Genomic DNA, 25,775 nt, shown 5'->3' with positions numbered 1-25,775 from the left:
GTTTAGTAAGGAAACTCCCCAGGCTCAGTGTTGGGGGCAGACTGCTAAGTTTCAGTCAACAAAATTTTCTTATGAGCCTACTGTGTGGCACACATTGTGTTGGGAGTTACAAGGAATAGGATGGGAAAACAACATTATTCTGGTCCTTGAGGCAAGAGGCTGTATGGTGGAGGGGAAAACAGAGAGGGTTAAGTGCTCAATGTTGACTTGGGTTGAATCTCACTACTGCTACTTCCTGGCTGTGTAATCTTGGAAGAGTGACTTCACCTGTCTGTGCCTCAGTCAGCAAACATTTAACAGCTAATTCCAGTCAACAAAAATTTAGTGTGCACCCACTGTGTGCTGGGCACTAGGCCATGTGCTGGCAATCCACGGAGACATGTCTGAGGTGGGCTGTTTCCTCACACAGGCTAACAGGTGATTTCTGTGTGGGGATCCCAGCCAGGCACAGCTCTCCAGGAAATGGCAGTCAGAGAGTGGGGACACAGTCCTGGGAATGTGGAGTTATTTGGCCTTCTTGTGCCTTCTCTTCCCGCTTCTGCAGAATACTCAGCACTGCTTATGGAGAGCCTCCCTTGGTTAACACTAGACATTCTAATCTTCCTAAGTGCTCCAGCTTTAGGAAGAACGTACCGTTTTGACCAACAGTTTCATCTGCATCTTTGTTGATCGGCCACTATTATTAGGTGCCACTACTTGATGTGTTTTAACGGGAGGGGTTCCAGTCTTTTCTATTGAGCAACTTCATATAAAGCCCAAGATGGAGTTGGACAGCATGCTCACTGGACCATCTTTGGCAAATCGCTTGACCCCTCTAAGCCTCCATTTCTATGATAAAGTGAGGATATGAATCCCTGCCCTGCATCCTCCTAAGGTTTTTGTAAAAATCGAATGAGATTCTGCACCCAAGCTGTCTTTTCACCTGATTGCAGTGCCCAGCACAAAGCTCTAGGGGTGATAGTAAGGAGGGGCAAAACCTTGAGTGTTGAATGGCTGAACTTGTGAAAATTGGCTGAGCCCCGCTATACCTCATGGGTCCTCCTTTAGGGGATGTTTTGTGGGCAGGTGGGTTAACCGTCCACAGATTGTTTTGTCTGGTTTTCTTTTCCAACCATAGTGGCTTTTGAGTCTTCAACTCCCTCCCTGCCCTCTTGCCTTTTAACATCTGGGTGGGGGATTTTGCTCAGAGTGTGAAACAGACTTCTAGCTCTCTCAGGTCCTCGTAGGTGTGAGGTGCTATTTTTGCCCTTGGGTGGCAAGGGTGGCAAGGGTGTGAGTGGAGGCGTCAGGCTATGGCCCCTCATTCCCTGGGACTGTTATGGTGGCCAGGGTCTCATAGTCTGTGTTTGAGAGTTCAGGCACCCATCAGAAATCACAGAACTGAATTCTGGGGTTGGCTCTGGAGCACGCTGAGGTGGGCACCCAGTTAATACACAACCAGGCCCAGCAGGGAAAGGAGGATGGGCCTTGTTGTGTGGTAACTGGGTGCCCACCTGGGTGCATTTCTGGATGAGCCAGAAATGCGTGAAGGCCAGTGAGAGCAGGGCTCACCCAGCAGCACAAAACTTGTACGGACAAAGAGGGCAAGAAAATTCACTGAAATTCTAAAAGTATGGTGTGTAGTACCGTGGGGCTCACCAGTAGGGTTCTGACTCTTTACGCATCAAATGGGCTTAATGACACTACGTAGAGTTACTGCTAAGATTAAATGAAATAAGATGTGTGAATGATGTTTAGCACAGTGCATGGACCAATTAAGTGTCCCACTAATGTTAGATATGAGAAGATCCTGCCCAGAGTCTGTAACTATTATCCGCCAAAGGGTTATTCCAGTACAAGCTATTTCCAAACACCCTTTGGCTGATAGCAGTTATAACTTCTGAATAAAATATTTAAAACTTCAGCTATTAGAAGAGACAGATCTCCCATGTACAAGAATTTCATATCACTTACGTAGATAATCTGCCTTCAATGGTGGTAGAGGAAGAAAACCTTCTCACTCTTTAAGTGTAGGCTGCACTTAGTGACTTCCTTCCAAAGAATACAGTGCGGAAAGTGGAGAAAAAATAACTTCATAGTGGAGAAGCTGACAGACAATGTCAGCCGACTGATTAAGATGAAAATCAGGAGCAGTAAGTCATGTTAATAGTATACACCCTTCGTGTGCAAGAACGGCATTTAACCTCTGTAGTCTTCTAGTCTTCCTCCCCAAACACACAGCCCAGATAACCATGAGGAAACCAACAAATGAACTCCGATAGTGGGGCCTCCTACACAGCACCTGACCAGTATGCACCAGAACTGTCAAGGGCAACAAAACCCAGAGACTATCACAGCCAAGAGGAGCCTACGGAGACATGGCAACTAATTATGACACCCTGGATCAGATGCTGGAATAGAAAAAGGACATTAGGACAGGATGTGGTGGCTCATGCCTGTAATCCTAGCACTTTGGGAGGCCCAGGCAGATGGATCACCTGAGGTCAGGCGTTCAAGACCAGCCTGGCCAACATGGTGAAACTCCATCTCTACTAAAAAATACAAAAATTAGCCAGGAGTGGTGGCAGGCACCTGTAATTCCAGCTACTCGGTGTTTGGTGCCAGAATGTAGGGTGCCAACCCCCACATTCCACCCGTGGGTACCCCAAAGGTGCAAAGGCCCCGAGCTCTGGTTTTCCATAGTATTTATTGAATACAATCACTTTAATCTATAGTACAGATGATGGGGTGAATCAGTAAAAGGGAGGCTATGCGTTAAACATAAGATTGATAGCATGGCGGTTTATGGGAGTTTCTCAAGAGCTAAAAGCATATGCTTATCTATAGATAATGCGGCTAGTGGGAGCAGGCTTAGCAAGGAGCCTACATGTCTGGTTACATTCCAGTGCTTCGAGGGAGTGTTATGTCCTTGGGCACTATATTTAAAATATTATAGCTTAGGTCACTCTGTTCCTGGGAACATGCTGGCATAGAGAGGCCTTCCTCCCCAGAGGCCTCCTGTGGCCTTCTGCAGTTTATTGTTCCTGATTTCTTTTGTACATTACTTCTAACCAGTTTATGTAGGCTCACTGTAAACCCTTCCTCCATTGCTGCTTCCCCCAACACTTGGGAGACTGAGGCATGGAGAATTGCTTGAACCTGGGAGGCGGAGGTCGAAGTGAGTCGAGATTGCGCCACTGCGCTCCAGCCTGGGCAACAGAGCAAGACTCTATCTCAAAAAAAAAAAAAAAAGAAGAAAGAAAGAAAGAAAAAGGACATTAGGTAAAAACTAAGGAAACATGAACAGAATATGGACTTTATAGTCAGTGACAATATATCAATATATATATCAATATTAAGTTCATTAATTATAACAAAGGTGTCACACTAATGTAAGATATTAATAATAGGGGAAACTGGATGTGGGGTATATGAGAAACCTCTGTAGTATATTCTCTTTTTTTTTTTTTTTTTTTGAGACGAAGTCTCACTCTGTCTCCCAGGCTGGAATTCAGTGGTATAATCTAGGCTCACTGAAACCTCTGCCTCCCAGATTCAAGCAATTCTCCTGCCTCAGCCTCCCAAGTAGCTGAGATTACAGGCAGGTGCCACCACACCCAGCTAATTTTTGTATTTTCAGTAGAGATGGGGTTTTGCTGTGTTGGCCAGGCTGGTCTCGAACTCCTGACCTCAGGTGATCTGCCTGCTTCGGCCTCCCAGAGTGCTAGGATTACAGACGTGAGCCACTGTGCCTGGCCCCCATCAATTGTTTTTGGAGACAGATCTCACTATGCTGCACAGGCTGGACTGAAACTCCTAGACTCAAGCAATCCTGCTTCAGCCTCCCAAGTAGCTGGAACTACAGATGTGCACCACCACACCCAGCTGTTTTGTAGATCTAAAACTGTTCTAAAAAATAAAGTCTATTTGAAAGTATGCATATACATATATACACACATATTTCTATTTCTATCTGTCAATCAATCCGGAAAAGCAATCATGGAAATGTGCTAACAATTGATGAATCTGTGTAAAGTGTATATAGGAGTTCTTTGTATTATTCTTGCAATCCTTCTGAAAGTTTGAAATTGTTTCAAAAAAAGATGTATAATCTGCAAAAACAAACAAATCCAACTATTTTGAAGGCACTAGAGAACAAGCAAAAGTCAACGGCATTGAGAGGGTCGTGTTAGGTAGAAGGAGTAGAGCAAACTAGGTGAATTCCCTGAGCGCTCACTCCAGTTCCGGGTGGCGCCTGGGAGACCAGATTCCGCACGAGCCTGAGTGCTGCTGGGCTGAAAACTGAGTCACAGGTCAGGATTTGGAGCTGCGAGAGCAGCTGGAAATTGAGATGGAAAGATCTCAGGAAGAAGGGAGTGGCAGAGTAGGGAGCCCCCTAACTGACTGCAGATTCCCCTTAAATCTTTAACTGACTCGAATACTGTGCATTCACCCACGTAGGATGAACCTCCAAGAAGCCAGCAGGGAACTGGGAGGTAAAGATTCAGTTCCTTAATGGATGTCAGAATCTCCCAGAACTCTATTTCTTCTTTTATATTTGTGAACTTGGCTTTTTGAATAATTTGTTCAGTTCATCCAAATTGGAAGAATGTTGTTCAAAATGTATTGTCTAGGATCTGGAGTCATGTTGCCTTTTTTATTCATTCCCAATATTAGTAATTCACTTTTTTTTGTTCATTTTTTTTTTTTTTTGAGGTGGAGTGTGGTGGTGCAATCTCAGCTCACTGCAAACTCTGACTCCCGAATCGCTGAAGCGATTCTCCTGCCTCAGCCTCCGGAGTAGCTGGAATTACAGGTCCCTGCCACCACATCCAGCTAATTTTTGTATTTCTAGTAGAGATGGGGTTTTGCCATGTTGCCCAGGCTGGTCTTGAACTCCTGAAATCAGGTGATCTGCCTGCCTCGGCTTTCCAAAGTGCTGGGATTACAGGCATGAGCCACTGTGCCCGGCCTCTTCCTTTTTCAAACTCAGTTTTGCTAATTTTTTTTTTTCAAATGTATTAATCTTTAAAAAAACACACACACTTCAGGCTTATGGAATGAAGCCACATGACATATTTGAAGCAAATGATCTTTTTGAGAATGGAAACATGACCCAGGTTCGGACAACTCTGGTGGCTCTAGCAGGTCTGGCTGAAACAAACAGATTCCATACAACCATTGACATTGGAGTTAAGTATGCAGAAAAACAGACAAGACGTTTTGATGAAGGAAAATTAAAAGCTGGCCAGTGTAATTGGTCTGCAGATGGGAACCAACAAATGTGCCAGCCAGGCAGGTATGACAGCTTGTGGGACTAGGAGGCATCTTTATGATCCCAAAATGCAGACTGACAAACCTTTTGACCAGACCACAACTAGTCTACAGATGGGCACTAACAAAGGAGCCAGCCAGGCAGGGATGTTAGCACCAGGAACCAGAAGAGATATCTACGATCAGAAGCTAACATTACAGCCAGTGGACAACTCGACAATTTCTCTACAGATGGGTACCAACAAAGTTGCTTCCCAGAAAGGAATGAGTGTGTATGGGCTTAGGCGGCAAGTATATGATCCCAAATACTGTGCTGCTCCGACAGAACCTGTCATTCACAACGAAAGCCAAAGAACAGGAACAAATGGTTCAGAAATCAGTGATAGTGATTATCAGGCAGAATACCCTGATGAGCATCATGACGAGTACCAGGATGACTACCCCAGAGATCACCCATATAGCGACCAAGCCATTGATTATTAGATCCACACAGAAGGAGCTCAGTATTTAGTCCATTGTTTTTATTCAGTGAGAACCAAGCTAGCCTTGAGTAATTTTTATCTTGTCTTCCTAAAACACTATCAAGCTTATTGTACTTTTAAGAAAAATTGACTTACGTACATTCCTTTTTCCTTCTTCTGCCTCTTCCCTCAATAGTTGCCTTTTAGTGCTGTAATAGATAAATCCTACAACATAACCAGTAACTTGCATATGAAGTAAAAAGGAATACTGTGAAAGGGGAATACTCTTGTACAGCCAGCAAGAATCTATGCATTTTTACAATCTTACATTAAACTGGTATTTTCACACAATAGGAATTTTTTTTTTTTTTTTTTTTTTTTTTTTTTTTTTTTTTTTTTTTTTTTTTTTTACAGTTTAGTGTATCTGGTTTCTACATGGAAGACTAAACTCATGCTTATTGCTAAATGTGGTCTTTGCCAACTAAATCTAAGATACAGCATTTTAGAAAATTATATATCAATGTTTCTACAGTATTGTTTGATAATTTTTAAATAAAGTCATGATCAGTGTGAAAAACACACACACACACACATTTTGGCTTTTTAAATTTTTAAATTTGTTTTCTATCATAAACTTCTGCTCTTATCTTTATCATATCCTTGAACTTTTTTTAGGTTTGAGGTGCTTTTTCATCATCTTGAGATGGCAATGGAGATCATTGATTTTCAACTTTTCTTCATCTCTAATTTGTTATTGAAATTTCTAACTTTCCCTTTAGGCACTGTTTTAGTCATATCTCAGAAATTTTGTTAATGCTGTATTTAAAATTGTGCCAGGCAAGGTGGCTCAGACCTGTAATCCTAGCACTTTGAGAGGCTGAGGCAGGAAGATCACTTGAGTCAAGCAGTTTGAGACTAGCCTGGGCAGGACCCTGTCGCTACAAAAAAATTTAAAATTAGCCGGGTATGGTGGCTTGGGCCTGTAGTCCCAGCTACTCGGGGAGCTAAGATGGGGGGATTGCTTGAGCCCAGAAGTTCGAGGTTGCAGTGAGCTATGACTGTGCCATTGCACTCCAGCCTGGGCGACAGAGGGAGACCTTGTCTCAAAAATAAATAAATAAATAAAATGGTTTAAAATTTCACTATAATTTCTTGTGGCTCTTGGATTATTTAGAAGTACATTATTTGCTTCCCAGTCAGTTGAATATTTTCCAATTATCTCTTTTTTATTGATTTTTAGAATATCCTCTAAATGATCTATTTTTTGAAATTCCTTGAGGCTTGATTTACATCCTGACATATGGTTAATTTGGTATTTGATACTTTTTGATGCTCTTATAAATGACATTACTTTATAAATTTCAATTTCCAATGATTTGTTGTTAGTATATAAAAATACAATTGTTTTTAAATATGGATCCTGCAACCTGGTATCTTGTCTGTTATCAGTTATAACTTTCAGTAGCTTTTTTGGTAGATTCCATCAGGTTTCCTACCTAGATGATCATGTTACCTGAGAATAAAGTCAGTTTTACTCCTTCCTACCCAGCCTCGATATTTTCTATTTCGTCTTCTGGCCTGATTGTTCTGTCTGGCACCTCTGGTAAAATGTTGAATAGAATTGGTGGAAGAGAAGAGGATAACCTGTCCTGTTCCTGATCTTAGGGGGAAGCATTCAGTCTTTGGCCATTAAGAATGGTCATAGCTATAGGTTTTTTGTGGATTTAAAAAAAATCAGGTTGAAGAAATTCCCTTCTATTCCTAGTTTGCTGAGAGTTTTAAAAATTAGGAATGGATAAAATGGATGGTAAATTTTGTCAAGTGCTTTTTCTTGAAATGATTACGTGGTTTTCTTTTTTTAGTTGTTAATATGGTGAATTACACTGAGGGATTTTCAAATATTCATTCAGCCCTGAAGCCTTGAGATAAATCTCGTTTGGTCATGATGTATTATCCTTTTAATATATTGCTAGATTCAATTTGCCAAAGTATTGTTTAAAATTTTTGCTTTATGTTCTTGATTTTGGCCTTTAGTTTTTTTGTTTGTTTTCCCGTAAATGTCTTTGGTTTTAGCATCAGGATAATGCTGGCCTGATAAAATGAGTTGAGATGTATTCCCTTTGCTTCTATTTTTTGGAAATGTTTGTGTAGAATTAGTATTATTTCTTTCTTAAACATTTGGTGAAATTCACCAGTGAAGCCACTGGGGCCTGAAGTTTTCTTTGCGGGAAGGTTTCTAACTACAATTTCAAGTTATTGAGTATATATAGGGCTGTTCAGGTTATCTTTCTTTTTGAATGAGCCATGGTAATTTGTGTTTTTCAAGGGAATTAATCTATTTCATGCAAGTTTTCAATTTTTTTGACATACAGTTGCTCATAATATTGCTTTATTATCCTTTCTATATCTGTAAAATCTGCTGAATAGTATCACCTCACTCATTTCCAATGCTGGCAACTTGGGTCATCTCTCTTTTTACCCTAATCATTATAGCTACAGATTTATCCATTTTATTAATCTCACAGAACCAACTTTTGGTGTCATTGGCTTTCTCTATGTGTTTTGTTTTATTTTGTTTTCTGTTTTATTAATTTCCCCATTGATCTTTGTTATTTTCTTTATCTGCTTCTTTGGGGTTTAACTTTCTCTTAATTTTCTTAGTTTCTTGAGATAGAATATGAGTGTATTTACTTAATATTTCTTTATAAGTATGGGCATTTAGGACTCTGAGTTTCCCCATAAGTACTGGTTAGCAGCATCCCACAAATTCTATGTTTTGTTTTCATTTTCATTTATTTCAAAATACTATGTAACTTCCCTTTCATTTTCTTCCTGGGTCATTCATGGGTCATTTAAAAGTATGGGACTCAGTTACAAGACATTTGGGGATTTTCCAGGTGTCTTTCTGGTATTAATTTCTAATTTAATTCTATTGTGGTCAGAGAACATATTTTATATGACTTAAATCCTTTGGAACTTATTTAGATTAATTTTATGACCCAGAATATGGTCAGTGTTGGTAAATGCTTTGCATACACTTGAAAAGAAGGTGCATTCTGCTGTTGTTAGATGGAATGTTCTATTGATGGCAATCTGGTCAAATTGATTGATAGTACTATTCGAATGTACTACATTTTCGCTGATTTTCTACTTATTGAGAGAAGTATATTGAAATTCTACCACTTAATGAAAGTATACTGAAATCTCTGACTGTAATTGTCAATTTGTCTGTTTGTCCTTGCAGTCCTATCAGTTTTTACTTTCTATATTTTAAAGGTGCATAAACATTTTAGAATTATGTCCTCTTGATTAATTGATCCCTTTATAGTTATAAAATGACATTCTCTAGTTCTGAAACCCACCTTTGCTCTAAAACCCACCTTGTTGATATTAACATAGGTACTTCAGTTTTCTCTTGACTAGTGTTAGCATGATCTACACTATCCCATCTTTTTACTTTTAACCTATATGTACCATTATATTTAAAATAAATTTATCCCTTCCCTTCCCTTCCTTCCTCTCTCTCTCTTCCTTCCACTCCCTCCCTCCCTCCTTTCTCTCTTTCTCTCTTTCTTTCTTTCTTCTCACTCTGTCGCCCAGCACCATTTTGGCTCACTACACCCCCCACTTTCTGGGCTTCAGTGATTCTCCCACCTCTACTTCCCAAGAAGCTGGGACTACTTAGCCATCACACCTGACTAATTTTTGTATTTTTAGTAGAGAAAGGTTTCACCATGTTGGCCAGGCTGCTCTCAAAATTCCTGACCCCATGTGATCCACCCACCTCAGCCTCCCAAAGTGCTTGGATTATAGGCATGAACCACCACACCTGGCCCTAAAATGAATTTCTTGTTGGCAGCATATAGTTGCATCTTGCTTTTGGGCTTGGATTTAGGTCTATCATTTTGCTATTTCTTTTCTCTTTGTCTCATCTGTTCTATGTCTTCCTTTCCCGTTTTTTTCTGCCTTCTTTGAAGTGAGTATTTTAAAATTTCCTTTATTGGCTTATTAGCTATAACTCTTGGCTGTTGGGGATTTTTTTTTAGTAGTTGCTTTTGGGTTTATGGTATATGTCTTTAAGTTATTACAGCCTACTTCAACTGATATTATAGTTTATGCCTAGTAGAACTCTGTGATAGCATACTTTCATTTTTATTCTTTTTAGCTTTTCTGCTTCTTTTTTTTGTTTGACAGTTTTGCTCTTGTGGCCCAGGCTGGAGTGCAGTGGCGTGATCTTGGCTCACTGTAAGCTCTGCCTCCCAGGTTCAAGCAATTCTCCTGCCTCAGCCTCCTGAGTAGCTGGGATTACAGGTGCGTGCCACCATGCCCGGCTAATTTTTTGTATGTTTAGTAGAGATGGGGTTTCACCATGTTGGGCAGGCTGGTCTCGAACTTCCGACCCCAGGTGATCCGCCCACCTTGGCATCCCAGAGTGCTGGGATTACAGGTGTGAGCCACCATGCCTGGCCTGTGCTGTTTTTATCATGCATTTTGCTATTACAAATATTCTAAACTCCACAATATGTTGTAACTGTTTTTGGTTTAACAGTCCGTTATCTTTCAAAAAGATTTAAATAATTTTTAAAAATCCACATATTTACCAATGTAGTTACTACCATTTCCAGTATGCTTTATTTCTTTGTGCCAACCTGGATTCCCATCTGGTATTCTTTTCCTTCTGCCTGAAGAATTTCCTTTGACATTTCTCATAGTGTGGTTCTACTGGTGGTAATTCTCTCAACTTTTGTCTGTCTGAAGATGTCTTTTATTTTTGAGAGATATTTTTGATGGTCATGGAATTCTAGGTGGATTTTTTTTTTCCCTTCAGTGCTTTAAAAATGTTGCTTCAGTCTTCTTGCTTCCATTATTTCTGATAAGAAATCCTTATCTTAATTCTTCCTCTGTATGCAACATGTCTTTCTCTAGCTTTTTTTGAGAATTTCTCTTAACATTGGGTTTAAGCAAATTTATTATAATATGCCTCACTATAGTTTTCTGTATATTTTTGTGCTTTGGTTTTGTTGTGTTTTATTATTTGCTTGTTTGTTTGTTTGGTTGGTTGGTTTCTTGGACCCGTGGGTTTATAATTTTCATTAAGTTGGAAAACTTTTTGGCTATTATCCTTTCATGTTTGTCTGTTTCCCCTCCGATTTGTTTGGGGACTCTTTTAGGGAATCCAATATTAGGCTGCTCGAAGTTGACTCACAGCTCACTGATGCTGTTTTCTTTTGCCTTTTCATTTTTGATGATTTTTCCCCCTGTGTTTCATTTTCTGAACTACTGAGCAGTTTCTATTGCTAAGATTTGAAGTTTACTTATCTTTCTTCTGCATTGTCTACTCTGCTCTTAATCCCATCTGGTGTATTTTTCATCGATGGCATTGTAGTTTTCATCTGCAAATTAGAATTATGTTTTTAAAAATATTCTTCCATGTCCCTACTTAGCTTTTCGAACATATGAAATACAGTTATAATAGCCGTTTTAACATCCGTCTCTGCTAATTCTAATATCTGTGTCAGTTCTGGGTGGTTTCAATTGGTTGATTATTTTGTCATTTAGGTCTTGTTTTCCTCTTTCTTTGTATGCCTGGTAATCTTTGGTTATATATTAAACATTGTAAATTTTACCTTGTTGGGGGCTTGATATTACAGTTTTCCTGTAATTATTCTTGAGCTATGTTCTGGGATGCAGTTAAATATCTTGGAAACAGCTTGATCCTTTGTGTCTTGCCTTTGTGATTTGTTAGGTAAATTTGAAGTACTGCTTAGTCTAGGGCTAGCTACTCTCCCTACTGAGGAAAGATCATCCTGAATACTCCACTAATTCCCTGTGAATTATAAGTTTCTCTAGTCTGGATAGTGGGAACAGGCATTATTCCCAATTCTGTATACATACCAGGTACTCTTCTCTCTCATTCATTTTCAGAAGCTTCTTTGCCTGGCCTCAGATAGATTTTTCTTATAGGTACAATCATCAGTATTCTGCTGAACACTTGAAGGAAACCCTCTTTAGATCTCCAAAGTTCCCTTTGTGTTCAGCTCTCTCCTCTGGCATTCTGTCTTGTGAACCCCACCCACATCGGAGTTGAGCCCCCCCACTGACCTCAACCCCCACCCATGCTATGGCTGGAAATTCTCTCAAGGCAATTTGTTGGGAGCCATCATATGGCTCTACTTACTTGTTTTCCATCTCTCAGGTTCCTAACTTTTTTGCCTAATGTTTAAAGTGTCAAAAACTATGGTTTCATACATTTTGTCCATTTGGGGAGGTCATGTTTCTGGTGGGAGTTTAAATGCAGTTCCTGTAACTTCATCTTGGTCAGAAGGGGAAGTCCTTACTTTCATTTTTGAAAGATATTTTTGCCGATTATAAAATTCAAGGTTGGAAGTTACTTTCTATCAGCACTTTATTTTTTTTTAATTTTTAATTTTTGTGGGTACATATTAGGTGCATATATTTATGGGATACCTGAGATATTATGATATAGCATTCAATATGTAATAATCATATCAGGGTAAATGGTGTATTCATCACCTCAAGCATTTATCCGTTGTGTTACAAAAAATTCGATCACACTCTTTTATAAAATATACAATTAAATTATTATTGACTACAGTCACCCTGTTGTGCTAGCAAATACTAGGTCTTATTCATTCCTTCTAACTATTTTTTGTACCCATTAGCCGTCTATTCTCCTTCCCAACTCCACCCCCACTTCCTTTCCTAGCCTCTGGTAACCATCCTTCTACTCTATCTTCATGAGTTCAATAGTTTTAATTCTTGGCTCCCACAAGTAAGTGAGAACATGCAAAGTTTGTCTTTTTTGTGCCTGACTTATTTCACCTTTAATGACTTCTAGTTCTATCTATGTTGTTGTAAATAACAGGATCACATTCGTTTTTATGGCTGAATAGGACCCTGTTGTGTATATGTACCGTATTTTCTTCATCCCTTCATCTATTGATGGACACTTAAGTTGCGTCCAAATCTTGACTATTGTGAATAGTACTACAGTAAATATGGGACTTCAGATACCTCTTTGAAATACTGATTTCCCTTCTGTTGGGTATATACCCCACAGTGAGATTGCTGAATTGCATGTCAAACCTATTTTTAGTTTTTTGAGGAACCTCTAAACTGTTCTCCAACACTTGTCCAACACCAGCAGTGTACAAAAGTTCCCTTTCTCCACACCCTCACCAGCATTTGTTATTGCCTGTCATTTGGATAAAAGCCATTTTAACCGGAGTGAGATGATAGCTCACTGTAGTTCTGATTTGCGTTTCTCTGATGAACAATGATGTCGAGCACCTTTTCATATGCCTGTTTTCCATTTGTATGTCTCCTTTTGAGAAATGTCTATTCAGAACTTTTGCCTATTTTTAAATTGGATTATTAGATTTTCTTCCTATAGAGTTGTTTGAGTTCCTGATGTATTCTGATTATTAATCCCTTGTCAGATGGGCAGTTTGCAAACATTTTCTTTCATTCTACTGGTTGTCTCTTCACTTTGTTGATTGTTTCCTTTGCTGTGCAGAAGCTTTCTAACTTGATGTGATCCCATTTGTCCAGTTTTGCTTTGGCTGTCTGTGCTTGTGAGGTGTAACTCAAGATACCTTTGCCCACTCAAATGTCCTGGACAGTTTCCCCAGTGGTTTCTTTTACTAGTTTCATAGTTTGAGGTCTTAGATTTAAGTCTTTAATTCATTTTGATTTGATGTTTGTATATGATAAGAGATAGGCATCTGGTATCATTCTTCTGCATATAGATATCCAGTTTTTCCAGGACCATTTATTGAAGAGACTGTCTATTCCCCAATGTATATTGTGATGATTAATATTGAGTATCCACTTGATTGGACTGAAGGATGCAAAGTATTGTTCCTGAGTGTGTCTGTGAGCATGTTGCCAAAGGAGGTTAACACTTGAGTCAATGGACTCGGAGAGGCCGACCCACCCTCAGTCTGGGTGGGCATCCTGTTATCAGTTGCCAGTGTGGCTAGAATAAAGCAGGCAGGAAAAGATGGAAGAGCAGACTTGCTGAGTCTTCCAGTTTTCATCTTTTTCCTGTGCTGGATGCTTCCTGCCCTTGAGCATCAGACTCCAAGTTCTTCAGATTTTGGACTCTTGGACCTACACCTGTGGTTTGCTAGGGGCTTTGGGGCCTTTGGCCACAGACTGGACTTCATTATTGGCTTCCCCACTTTTGAGGATTTGGGACTCAGACTGGCTTTCTTGCTCCTCAACTTGCAGACGGCCTATTGTGGGACTTTACCTTGTGATCATGTGAGCCAATGCTCCTTAATCAACTGCCCTTCATATATACATCTATCCTATTAGTTCTGTTCCTATAGGGAACCCTGGCTAATACATACATTCTTGACATCTTCTTTGAAAATGAGTTCTCTGTATATGTATTTTTTTTTTCTGTCTTCTCTATTCTGTTCCATTGGTTTATGTGTCTGCTTTTATGCCAGTACCATGCTGTTTCAGTTGTTATAGCTCTGTAGTATAACTTGAAGTCTGGTAATATGATTCCTCCAGTTTTGTTCTTTTTGCTCAGGATAGCTTTGGCTATTCTAGGTCTTTTGTGGTTCCATATAAATTTTAGGATTGTTTTTTCTATTTATGTGAAGAATATCATTGGTATTTTGATAGTGATTGCATTTAATCTGTAGATTGCTTTGAGTAGTATGGACATTTTAACAATACTGATGTTTCCAATCTATAAACATGGAATATCTTTTCCCTCTTTTGGTGTCCTCTTCAATTTTTTGCATCAGTATTTTATACTTTTCATTATAGAGAATTTTCAGTTCTTTAATTCCTAGGTATTTTATTTTATTTGTAGCTATCGTAAATGGGATTGCTTTCTTGGTTTCTTTTTCAGATTGCTGAGTGTGACATATAGAAATGCTACTGATTTTTGTATGTTGATGTTGTATCCTGCAACTTTACCGAATTTATTTATCCATTCTAATAGTTTTGGTGGAATCCTTAGGTTTTTCCAAATATAAGATCATGTAATCTGAAAACAAGGATATTTTGACTTCATTCTTTCTGATTTGGATGCCCTTTATTTCTTTCTCTTGTCTGATTGCTCTAGCTAGGTCTTCCAGCACTGTGTTGAATAACAGTGGGCAGAGTGGGCATCCTTGTCATGTTCCAGATCTTAGAAGAAAGGCTTTCACTTGTTTCCCATTTGGTATGATATTGGCTGTGGGTCTGTTACATAAGTCTGCCAGCAGTTTAAAGATATCATTCCACTGTCTGCTGGCTCCTATTGTTTCTGTTAAAACATATATTAAATTTCCAGGGCTTTTATAACAAAGCGCCCCAGATTTGGTGGTTTAAATGACATTTTCTCATATTCTGGAGGCTAAAGTCCAAGATCAAGGTGTTGGCAGGGTTGGTTTCTTCTGAGACCTCTCTCTTTGGCTGTAGATGACCATCTTCTCCCTCTGTCTTCACATGGTCTTCCCTCTGTTCACGTTTGTGTCCAAATCTCCTCTTCTTATAAGGACACTGGTCATATTGAATTGGGGCCCACTTTAATGAACTCATTTTAACTTAATTATCTCTGACAAGACACAGTCTGTAAATACAGTCACATTCTGAAGTAAAAGGGTTAGGATTTCAACATATGAATTTGGCAAGGGTTGGGAGATACACAGTTCAACCCATAACAAAAAGTCAGTCATATTATTTTGTTCCTTTTAAGATTATTTATCTTTTTTTTCCTGGCTTTTTTTTTTTTTTAAAGATTTTATATTTGACTTTCTCTTCAGCAGTTTTACTATGATGTGCTTAGGTGTGTTTCTCTTTGCATTTATCCTGCTTGGATTGCGTTAACCTTCTTAGGAACTCAGTCACTCATCAATGTTTGGAATTTTCTTGTGTTCAGTGGCAGATTTGTTTGTGCCCCATTCCTTAGACTTTGCACGCTCTGGTTCCCTGCAGCTGGCTCGTTGACTCTCCTACTTTGAAGGTTCATCCTCTCTTAAGTACCCTGTGGACAGGCAACACTAACAAACCCTAGCATTTGGAAGCACTCCCATCTCCCAGTCAATGGGATTTTGTAATGATTTCTTATTTAAAATAAAATATACTTTTCTTCATTAAAAAAGGAGTACATGTTATGAAAGAAAATTTGGAAGTGTGAAGAGTTTACAAAGAAGGATAAATAAATCAATCTTAGTCCCATGACATAACCACTGCTGCTAGTTTGTTTTTTTTTTTTTCAGATAGGGTCTATCTATGTTGCCCAGGTTGGACTTGAACTCCTGAGCTCAAGTGATCCTTCTGCCTCAGCCTCCCAAGTAGCTGAAATTATAGACATGCTCTGCTGCTAGTATATTGATGTGTTTTCTTCTCGTCTTTGTTTTAGACATAGATTAAGCAGTCTTTTAAAAATATAGTTTTATTCATGCCACAGGTACAATTTTGTATTTGCCTTTTATATTTCACATTCTATCGTTGTATTTTTCTATATTATCAAAGGGTGGCTCATATTTATTGAAAACTAAAAGTTGACCATTGTATCAGTGCATCTTTTATTAGTTGTCTTACTTAATCCTCACAACTATCCTATGAAGCAGATACTATCATTATCTTTACTTTAATAGGCAGAAAGTTGAGGCTTAGACAGGGTAAACAACTTGTCTAGAAATTGATAGGGCTGGTATTTCCAACTCAGATCTATTTGAGTTCAGAATACAGGCTTTTGACCATATTCCATGCTACAGTAATTTTTTAAAAAGTGACATAATTACATACAGTACAATCCACAGATCCTAAATGTATAATTTGGTGAGTCTTGACAAATGTATGTACCACAAAACCAATTTTACTATCTGCATAATTCTTCTCTGAGTCTTATTTCTATTTTTTTTTTTTTTTTGACAGAGTCTCACTCTGTTACCTAGGCTGGAGTATAGTGGCACTACCTTGGCTCACTGTAATCTACACCTCCCAAGTTCAAGCAACTTTTGTGCCTCAGCCTCCTGAGAAGCTAGAATTACAGGCATGTGCCACCAAACCTGGCTAATTTTTGTATTTTTAGTAGAGACAGGGTTTTGCCATGTTGGCTAGGCTGGTCCTGAACTCCTGACCACGTGATCCAACCACCTTAGCCTCCCAAAGTGCTGAGATTACAGGCGTGAGCCACAGTGCTGGGCCATTACTTGGATTTTCACTTAGTAAATAAGAGCAGAACCATCCATGCAGCACCCAATCTGTGCTCCACTCCAGGCTGCCCTGAACATCACTCCCTAAAACCTTCCCACAATTTGGCAACTAAAAGATAAACACCTGTATGAGTAGGAAATTACCATCTGGGGAAATTATCATCACCAAGGCATATGAGGACTATCCAACATGATTGAGAGAGGGCCCTGGGCCTATCACATGTGATAAGTCACATCTCTGACACATACAGCTGCTCCATGCCGTGATATGACCAAATCAATACTCCCATCTCAATTGACATTTGTTGGAAGCAAGGGTCATATTTCTGGGAAGCCACCCCTGACTGCTTGGCTTTCCTTCTGTCTCACAATGGAGACATGAGATGCCTTGTCCAGCACACAGAGATCGCCTTCCAGATCAGCAGTGCCTCCCATTCATCTTTGCATCTTAAAAGCTAGCATAGCCTGGTACATACAGGAATCTAATAAATAGTTGTTGAATAAACAAAGTGAGTATCTCCTATAGACTCTGCAGAAGGCACTGATTTAAGTTTGTTCACATACAGTATCCTATTTAATAGCCATAGGTATCACAAGAGGTTAGCTTCGTTATCTCCATTTTCACAGATGAGTAAATTAAGACTCAAAGAGGGAAGAAATTTGCCTGAAGCCACACAGCTAATAAACTGCAAGTCAAGATTTGACTCCAGATACAATATTTCTTTCTGTTATCATTGGAATGCTTAAGACCATAGTGTCATGTGACATGAAAGTCAAACCATTTTCAAAATCAGTGACTGGGGCTGTCTGTGCTAGGACTGAAAGCAGACATTGAGTTTCCAAGGCAAGGACTAACGGTCAAACATCCAGGGAAGGGAGACAAGGCTCTCCTCCTTTTTGCTCTGGTGCTATTGCTATATATATATATATATATATATATATATATATATTTTTTTTTTTTTTTTTGAGATGGAGTTTCACTCTTGTTGCCCAGTCTGAAGTTCAATGGCGCAGTGTCAGCTCACTGCAACCTCCACCTCCCAAGTTCAAGCAATTCTCCTGCCTCAGCCTCCCTAGTAGTTGGGATTATAGACATGGGATCATCACACCTGGCTAATTTTATATTTTTAGTAGAGATGAAGTTTCTCCATGTTGGTCAGGCTGGTCTCACACTCCTGACCTCAGGTGATTGGCCTGCCTCGGCCTCCCAAAGTACTGGGATTACAGGTGTGAGGCACTGCACATAGTCTTTTTTTTTTTTGTAAAAGAGTTGTTGTTGTTGTTGTTGTTGTTGTTTTTTAATATGGAGTCTTGCTCTGTCTCCAGGCTGGAGTGCAGTGGTGCAAACTCAGTTCACTGCAACCTCCGCCTCCTGGGTTCAAGCAATTCTCCTGCCTCAGCCTCCTTAGTAGCTGGGACTACAGGCATGCACCACCATGCCCAGCTAATTTTTGTTTTTTTAGTAGAAATGGGGTTTCACCATGTTGGCCAGGATGTTGACCTTGTGATCTGCCTGCCTCGGCCTCCCAAAGTGCTAGAATTACAGGTGTGAGCCACTGCGCCTGGCCCTATTGCTATCTCGATCTTAGTCTTTGTTTGTAGAAGCCAGTGAGGTACAAAGAGAATTACAGCCTTTACATTCTGGGGCTTCTCAGAGAATGCGCCTGAGACCACCTGCGTCAGAATCCCCTGCAGCATGTATAAAAAATGTACATTCCTGGGTGTCCCTAGAGCTATTAAATAATATTTTCTAAGCGTTGAACTCAGAATCTGCATTTTAACAGTTTCACCAAGTGACACTAGAGTTTAAGAACCATTCCTTAGAAGAAAGAGTCCCTAATCAGAACTGAAAGCCCAATAGAAGCGCTCATAATCAGGGGGACAGGTGTTCCCTGATCATATTTGGGTCACCAAGGCATACAAGGACTGCCCAGCATTACTGAGAGAGGGCCCTGGGCCTATCACATGTGGTGAGTCACATCTCTGACATATAGAGCTGCTTCATGCTGTGATATGACCAAATCAACACTCCCATCTCAACTGGCATTTGTTGGAAGCAAGATGTCATATGCTAATTACCAATGACACTGTCACTGGAAAACAGACCAGAGACGTGGTGCCGGATTCAAAGCACCAAGTTCAATTGTTTATTTTTTCTTCATGCTTATAGAAATAGTACTTTATCTCCACCTGGCTTCTGGGTCATGCCCTGGGGCCAGAGATTGCAAGGGCAGAAAAGTGGGGTGGGGTGGGGTGGGAAGTAAAGGAGGGAGGGAGAGGCACTTAATAACTTACCAGGAGAGGAAGTGGGTGGGGCCTCATGTTTTATCAAAAAAACCGCTAGAGAAAAATGTCAGCTGTGGTTGTTTTGGGTAGAAAAGACTCTGAAGTCAAACAACTAATGTTTCTTCTACTCTTCTGTCTTTTCAGATTTTCTTCAACAAACGTGAAACAATATACCTAACATTTATTGTGCACTTACTATGTGTCAGCCTGTTCTGAGCACTTTAAATGAATTAACTCATTTCATCCTCATAATCACACTATTTTAATCCCTTTTTACAGATCAGTTCACTGAGGTACAGAAATGTTAAGTCATTTACCCTGGCTACCTAGTAAGTGGCAGAGGTTTGGATCAGAGCCTATGTGCTTAGCCTGTCTACACTACTACAAACTATGTGTATAATGTGAAAACATGCATATTTAGGAAAACCACGTTATATAACCACTCAATCACCTGAGCACTGTCTGTTTGAAGTGCTCACATTTGCCATGTGCCTACTTGGGGCCAGCTAATTTACCTCCATTAGCTCATTTGGAGCTATGGTCCTGAGTGGGAGCTGCTCCCCACGTGGCTGCTGGGCACCCACTCCCATGGCAAGGCATCCAACGTGATTCTCAAGCCAGGAAGATCAATGCGCGCATTCAATCGTGGGTCCAATCAGGGCACAATGTGGCCTCTCCTCTAAAGCTGGCTAGTGTGACCTGAGATGTGTGGTGTGTATAAAATACACTGGATTTCAGAGTTCCTATCTATATCTATATATATCCCATTCATTCTTTAATTGATTACATATCAAAATGATAATATTTTGGGTATCCTGGGTTTGAGAAAAGATACGATTAAGGCTAATTTCATTTTAAAAATTCTCTCACATGTAGGTACTACGTTTTAAAAATCACATATGTGCCTTGTGTTTGCGGCTTGTATTCCATTTCTAACGGGCAGTGCTGGCCTGGAAGGGAAGGGCTGTCCTCTGCCCCACTTTTCAATGAGAAAACCAAGTAGTTAAGTAACCTGCCAGGGTCCCACAGCAGCAAGAGGTGAAGGCAGGGTTGGTATCAGGCCTGTGACCCCACCTCGCCCCACTGCTGTTCCTCCTGTCCTACTAAAGTCTTGAATCCGCACTGGTCACACAAGCATGTGTGCTTGAAATAAGTCGTGAATAAGGAGTCTGCGCTGATCCCCTGAGTCAGACATGCACGGCGCCTGCCTTGTGGGAAGGCTGGTGTGAGGCACCTGCTCCTGCTCCCAGCTCTGTTCAAGGCATCCGCCGCGACCGTGAGAGCCCACATGCACTAAGTGCACACCACCCACCAGGCACGGCTCGAGGCACTGCGAGTGTCTAACCTGATCTGATCCTCAGGCCAGCCCCATCCAGCTGCAGGCAGTAGTCCTGGTTTATAGATGAGGCAGCTGAGACTTGGAGAGATGAAATCCATTGCCCAGGGTTACACGGACAGTAATTGGTACAGCCAGGATGCAACTCCAATTTTGCCCGAGCTGCCATCCCTATATTTAGTGGGGAGGGTGACATTCATGCTCAGGTGATGCTAACACAGTGGGGAAAGTGACCGGTGATCTAGCACAGGGCTGGAGTGAAGCAGACAGGTGCCCCCTGGACCAGCAGTACTGAGAAACAGGCACAAGAGAGCTAAACTAGAAAGTCAATGCATCGCATCCCGGATTAAATCTAGAGATCAGCTGACTTCAGGCTGCAGAGAGACTCAACCACAATCTGGTCTAAGTGCCAACAAGAGGAAGAAAGCGTCCGTGATGGGGAGGGCCTCCAGGGCACAGTGCAGTTCTCCCTGGGACTGAGAGGCAGAGCTTGAAGGTCGAGTGCATTCGGCGCTGGAATCCTTCTAGAAGGGTCTGGAGTGGTCAGTCCTGGGATGAGGATGGTCCTCTGGAAGGCTGAAGAGCCTGCGAAGTTCACACAGCTCTGTTGTGAGGGTTTGTTGCCCACTGGATGGGCAGCTGCCTTCCTGAGGGTTTGCTTTAGGAGTGTGAAGCTGAGTCTGTCTGGAGCCTGAAGGGAGCCTCTCTCTGGGGGCAGAATTCATTGCTCTGCTGACAAGAACATTCTGGACTCTGTGGCCATCGGGTTTCTTGTGGCGAATGCATGAATGTGGCTTTGGAGAATTTGCTGGCCTTTGTCCTGGGCTCTCTCCCCTTGGCTTTGTCTCTGCAGATCTCGGACTATCTCCAGGTCTGGATCTTTCTAGAAAGGTTACTTCCGTTTGCCTGTTCCCCAGGTGCCACCACAATAGCCCTTGACTGGTGGAGTCAAAAGTGGCGCTGAGCTGCAGGTGACCACCCCGGGTTTACTGCCCAGTTCCCTGGATGGATTCCAGTGGGTATTTGTGTGTGTGTGTGTGTGTGTGTGTGTGTGTTGGTGGTGGAGGGGTGGGGGTTAATAATGGGGAGAATTCCTTCTTCTTTTGGGTTGGAGGGGGCTATCTGTGTTTTCTTAAAAATTAAAAGTCAGTTTCTTATGCGTTTTGGTTTGATGTGACTCATTTCTTCAGGGAATTCACAAAATCGAGGTTCTGGGCTTACCAAGCTGAGAAACAAACCCCAGGCTAAGGTTAGCCCATCGAGATAACATCATACAAGCCAGCCAGCTGCTTTCCTTGGTGACACCCTCTACTGAGGGTTTCTCAGACTCAGCATTTGTGACGTTTTTGTCTGGATACTTCTCATGCAGGGCTGCTGCCTGGATTTGGGGGTTGTTAGCAGTGTCCTGGCCTCGATCCACTTGATGCCAGCAGCATTCCTCACCACTAGTTGTGACAACTAAAAATGTCTAGACATTTCCCATGTGCCCTGATTGAGACCTGCTGCCCTCTATATTCAAAGTTTCTTTCACATTCCAACCCAGAGCAACTGCTATGGAAGTTTAAAAGAGAGAAAGTGCTTTTATCTGAATGTTGGGGCAGGCAGGCAAAAGAAGCATTCATTTTAAAATTCATTCACATATTTCATATGTAGAGCGTGGTTCAGGGCGCAGGGATGGAGTCAGACCTGAATTTAAATCCTACTTCTCTTACTTATTAGTTATGTGATCTTCAGCAAGTTACTTAACATCTCCTGGCCTTAGTTTCCTCATCTATAAAGTGGGAATAACAGCAGTACCTAGATGCAAAGATGAAATGAGATATTGAAAGGAAAGTGTTTGGCCAGGCCTGGTGGCTCACACCTGTAATCCCAGCACCTTGGGAGGCTGAGGCAGGTGGATCAGGAGGTCAAGAGATCGAGACCATTCTGGCCAACATGGTGTATCTACTAAAAATACAAAAATTAGCTGGGCATGGTAGCACGTGCCTGTAGTCCCAGCTACTCGGGAGGCTGAGGCAGGAGAATCACTTGAACCTGTGGGGAAGAGGTTGCAGTGAGCCGAGATTGTGCCACTGCACTCCAGCCTGGTGATAGAGTGAGACTCTGTCTCAAAAAATAAATAAATAAATAAATAAAGGAAAATGCTTATAAGTGCTCAGTACACATTGGGGGATTATATCCTAAAAATCAGCCAAGGTCTCCCTGCTCCCCGATATTTAGATAAGACAAACTTGAACCTAAAGCCCCAGACCTGGTGTGGTCTGGAGCCCTGCTCAAGAGGAATTTCCAGGGGGATGTGTGAGCCACCCTGCCTTTACCTCTGGGCTTCTGTTTTCAAACATGTGTTTTCTGTTCTGCTTCACGGGTAGCAATCTCAGTTCTTCCCTTGATTTCCACCAAAACCAAGACAGAAACCAAATTAAAAAGTAGAAATCCCCTTGCATAAAACATCCATGAGTAAGATCTATTTCATGAAAATGAAGGGCTCAAAGGAGAGGCCATGTTGTGCCCTGATTGGACACACGATGGAATGCGCACATTGAGAATCACGTTGGGTGTCTTGCCATGGGAGTCTTTTGTTGAGACATCACCCTAAAGTGAACTCCCATTTCTCCTCTCTCCGTGTCTTCCTTCCTCACTGTTCAATCTTCTCCTCCCTCTCTCTCTGTCTCCTTCTCACCATTCAGATGTCATCTTACGTCACCTTCTTAGATAGATCACTGACGTAATTTTTAGAGGTGACTCTCTTCTTTCCCACCAGTCACTTCCTTTTTTTTTTTTTTTAAGACAGAGTCTCGCTTGATTTCCCAGGCTGGAATACAGTGGCATGACCTCGGCTCACTGCAACCTCCTCCTCCTGGGTTTAAGCAATTCTCCTGCCTCAGCCTCCCAAGTAACTGGGGCCACAGGTGCATACCACCATGCCCAGCTAATTTTTTTGTATTTTTAGTAGAGTCAGGGTTTCGCCATGTTGTCTAGGCTGCTTTCGATCTCCTGACCTCAGCTGATCCGCCCACCTCGGTCTCCCAAAGTGCTGGAATTACAGGCATGAGCCACTGCACCTGGCCAAAAATATTTTTTAATTAATTAATTAATTAATTTTGCGGGGGATCTGGCTCTGTCACCCAGGCTGGAGACAGATCTAGCACAAGGCTAGATCTCGGCTCACTACAGCCTCAACTTCCCAGGGTCAAGTGATCCTCCCTCCTCAGCCTCCCAAGTACCTTGGACTACAGGCACGCTCCTGGCTAGTTTTTGTATTTTATGTAGAGACAGGGTTTTACCATATTTCCCAGGTTGGTCTCAAACTCCTGAGCTCAAGCAATCCACCTGCCTGGACCTCCCAAAAGGCTGGGATTACAGGCGTGAGCTACCGTGCCCGGCCCCACCGCCACATCCTATCATTTCATGTCCTTGTCTTTTCTTGATGACACTTCATCCTACAGACATCAACAGTTTCCTTACTTGTTCAGGTGTCTGTTGCCTGTCTTCCGTTCCTTACTAGAATGTAAGTTTCTTGAGAGCAGGGCTCTTGTCTTGTCTATCTGCACAGCACAGTACTCTCGAATCCAGAATGGACCCCAGCTGCCCTGGAGCCAGTCGTCCCACTATAAGGTTAGGTCTGCACATGGTGTGACGTTGACCTGATCCCTGTACTCTCATACCCTGCACAGGATTGAACAGGGATGTCTAACACTCAGCTTTACATGATTTGCCAGTGTCTGCACCCCCTACCCCCCCCACCCCGCCCCGACCACTCGATACCTGCCACTGACTCTAGACGTTCAGTAAAGTGTGGTCTTCACTCTGGGGAGTGGAGGCTGGGGTGTTGTCTATGGGGTACATGGTGTACAGAAGGAGCGGCATGAATAGGATGCAGATATAGAGGTAACACTGGGAAATTTTAAGACCCCTCCAGAATCCTTAAGTTTTGGAGAGTTCCCCTAGCTCCGCCCATACATGGGCTGGGTAACCCTGAAAGCAGGACGGCTTAAGGACATCTAAGAAGCTTACATATGGTGACATCTTTCCTCAAGAGGATGCTCAGACCAAAGCCACACAGTAGGAATATAGTCATGGGGGAGGAGGACTTGGAAAAGGGTTAACTGCACTGTGTGGGGCCCTGGTTTCCCGTTGTTCTAGCCTGGGGGACTCAGGCTGGCCAGCTTGGTGGAGTGAAATGAGCAGGAGAACCTTTCCTAGGGCTGCCACCAGGTGGCGCCCTAAGCCAAGTCCCGGAAGCAAGCCAGAAGAGAGCTTGTTCTCCAAGCCGCTTCCCAAGAAATGACTCAGCGGGGATGACTTCATCGTGGGATCTTCCTAACCAGGATCAGTGGGGTGAGACCCAGAAGTACTGCATCACCCCATTAGAGCTGAGCTGTTCTCAGGGTGATGAGTGCCTTTGGGGGTGGTCTGTTGACTCATTCTTTCTCTCATTCTACATTCATCAGCATTCTAAGGAGTTACTGCAAGGTACAAGGCATTGCACCTGTTCTAGAGAGACACGGCAAGCATTTCCTCCAAGAGACTCCTTGAGTTGGGCAGTGTAGTGAGAGGATGGGGATGAGGTCCAAAAACTGGTATCTGAGAATGGAAAATGGGGAGTGCAGATGATGCAATGGGGAACACCCTAGCTCAGCCCAACCCACAGTTCTATCTCAAACACACCCTCCTCTGAAATTGAGCACCACGTATCAGGTGTACCACCTTTCTGGGATTTATTACAGACTGCTCTATAGTCTGATAAGCTTTTTCTTTTTCTTTTTTTTTCTTTTGAGGCAATTGAGACAACTTCTTGGTCTGCACCCAGGCTGGAGTGCTGTGGTACAATTATAACTCACTGCAACCTCACCCTCCCAGGCTCAAGTGATCCTCCCATCTCAGCCTCCCAAGTAGCTGGGAATAAAGTTGCCCCCCACCACACCGGCTCATTTTGTTTATTTTTTGTACAGACAAGGTCTCACTGTGTTGCCCAGACTGGTCTCTAATTCCTGGGCTCAAGCGATCCTCTTGCCTCGGCCTCCCAGACTGCTGGGATTACAGGTGTGAGCCACTACACCCGGCCTAAGCTTTTTCTAAGCATGTATCTTATCTTCCCCATGAGCTGAATGGTAAAACAGGCTGGGTCATAACTCATTCATCACTATCTTACCAGCTCCCACCCAGCCCTGCTTCCCCAGGATTTAGCACAGTAGCTTGAACATTAGGATGTATAGTGAAGATGTGATGATAATTATGATAAATCCATGGGCC

General features: G+C 41.9%; 1 pseudogene; it reads left to right on the top strand.

The window, feature by feature from the left end:
• The first annotated feature begins 5,040 nt into the window (after positions 1 to 5,040).
• LOC110567275 (calponin-3-like) lies at positions 5,041 to 5,883 on the top strand (annotated as a pseudogene).
• The last annotated feature ends 19,892 nt before the right edge of the window (positions 5,884 to 25,775 follow it).

The sequence above is a fragment of the Aotus nancymaae genome, unplaced genomic scaffold, assembly GCF_030222135.1.
Source record: "Aotus nancymaae isolate 86718 unplaced genomic scaffold, 86718_ANA_hifiasm-v0.15.2.pri h1tg000012l, whole genome shotgun sequence".
NCBI lineage: Eukaryota > Metazoa > Chordata > Mammalia > Primates > Aotidae > Aotus > Aotus nancymaae.
This window is presented reverse-complemented; position numbering and strand designations above follow the sequence as displayed.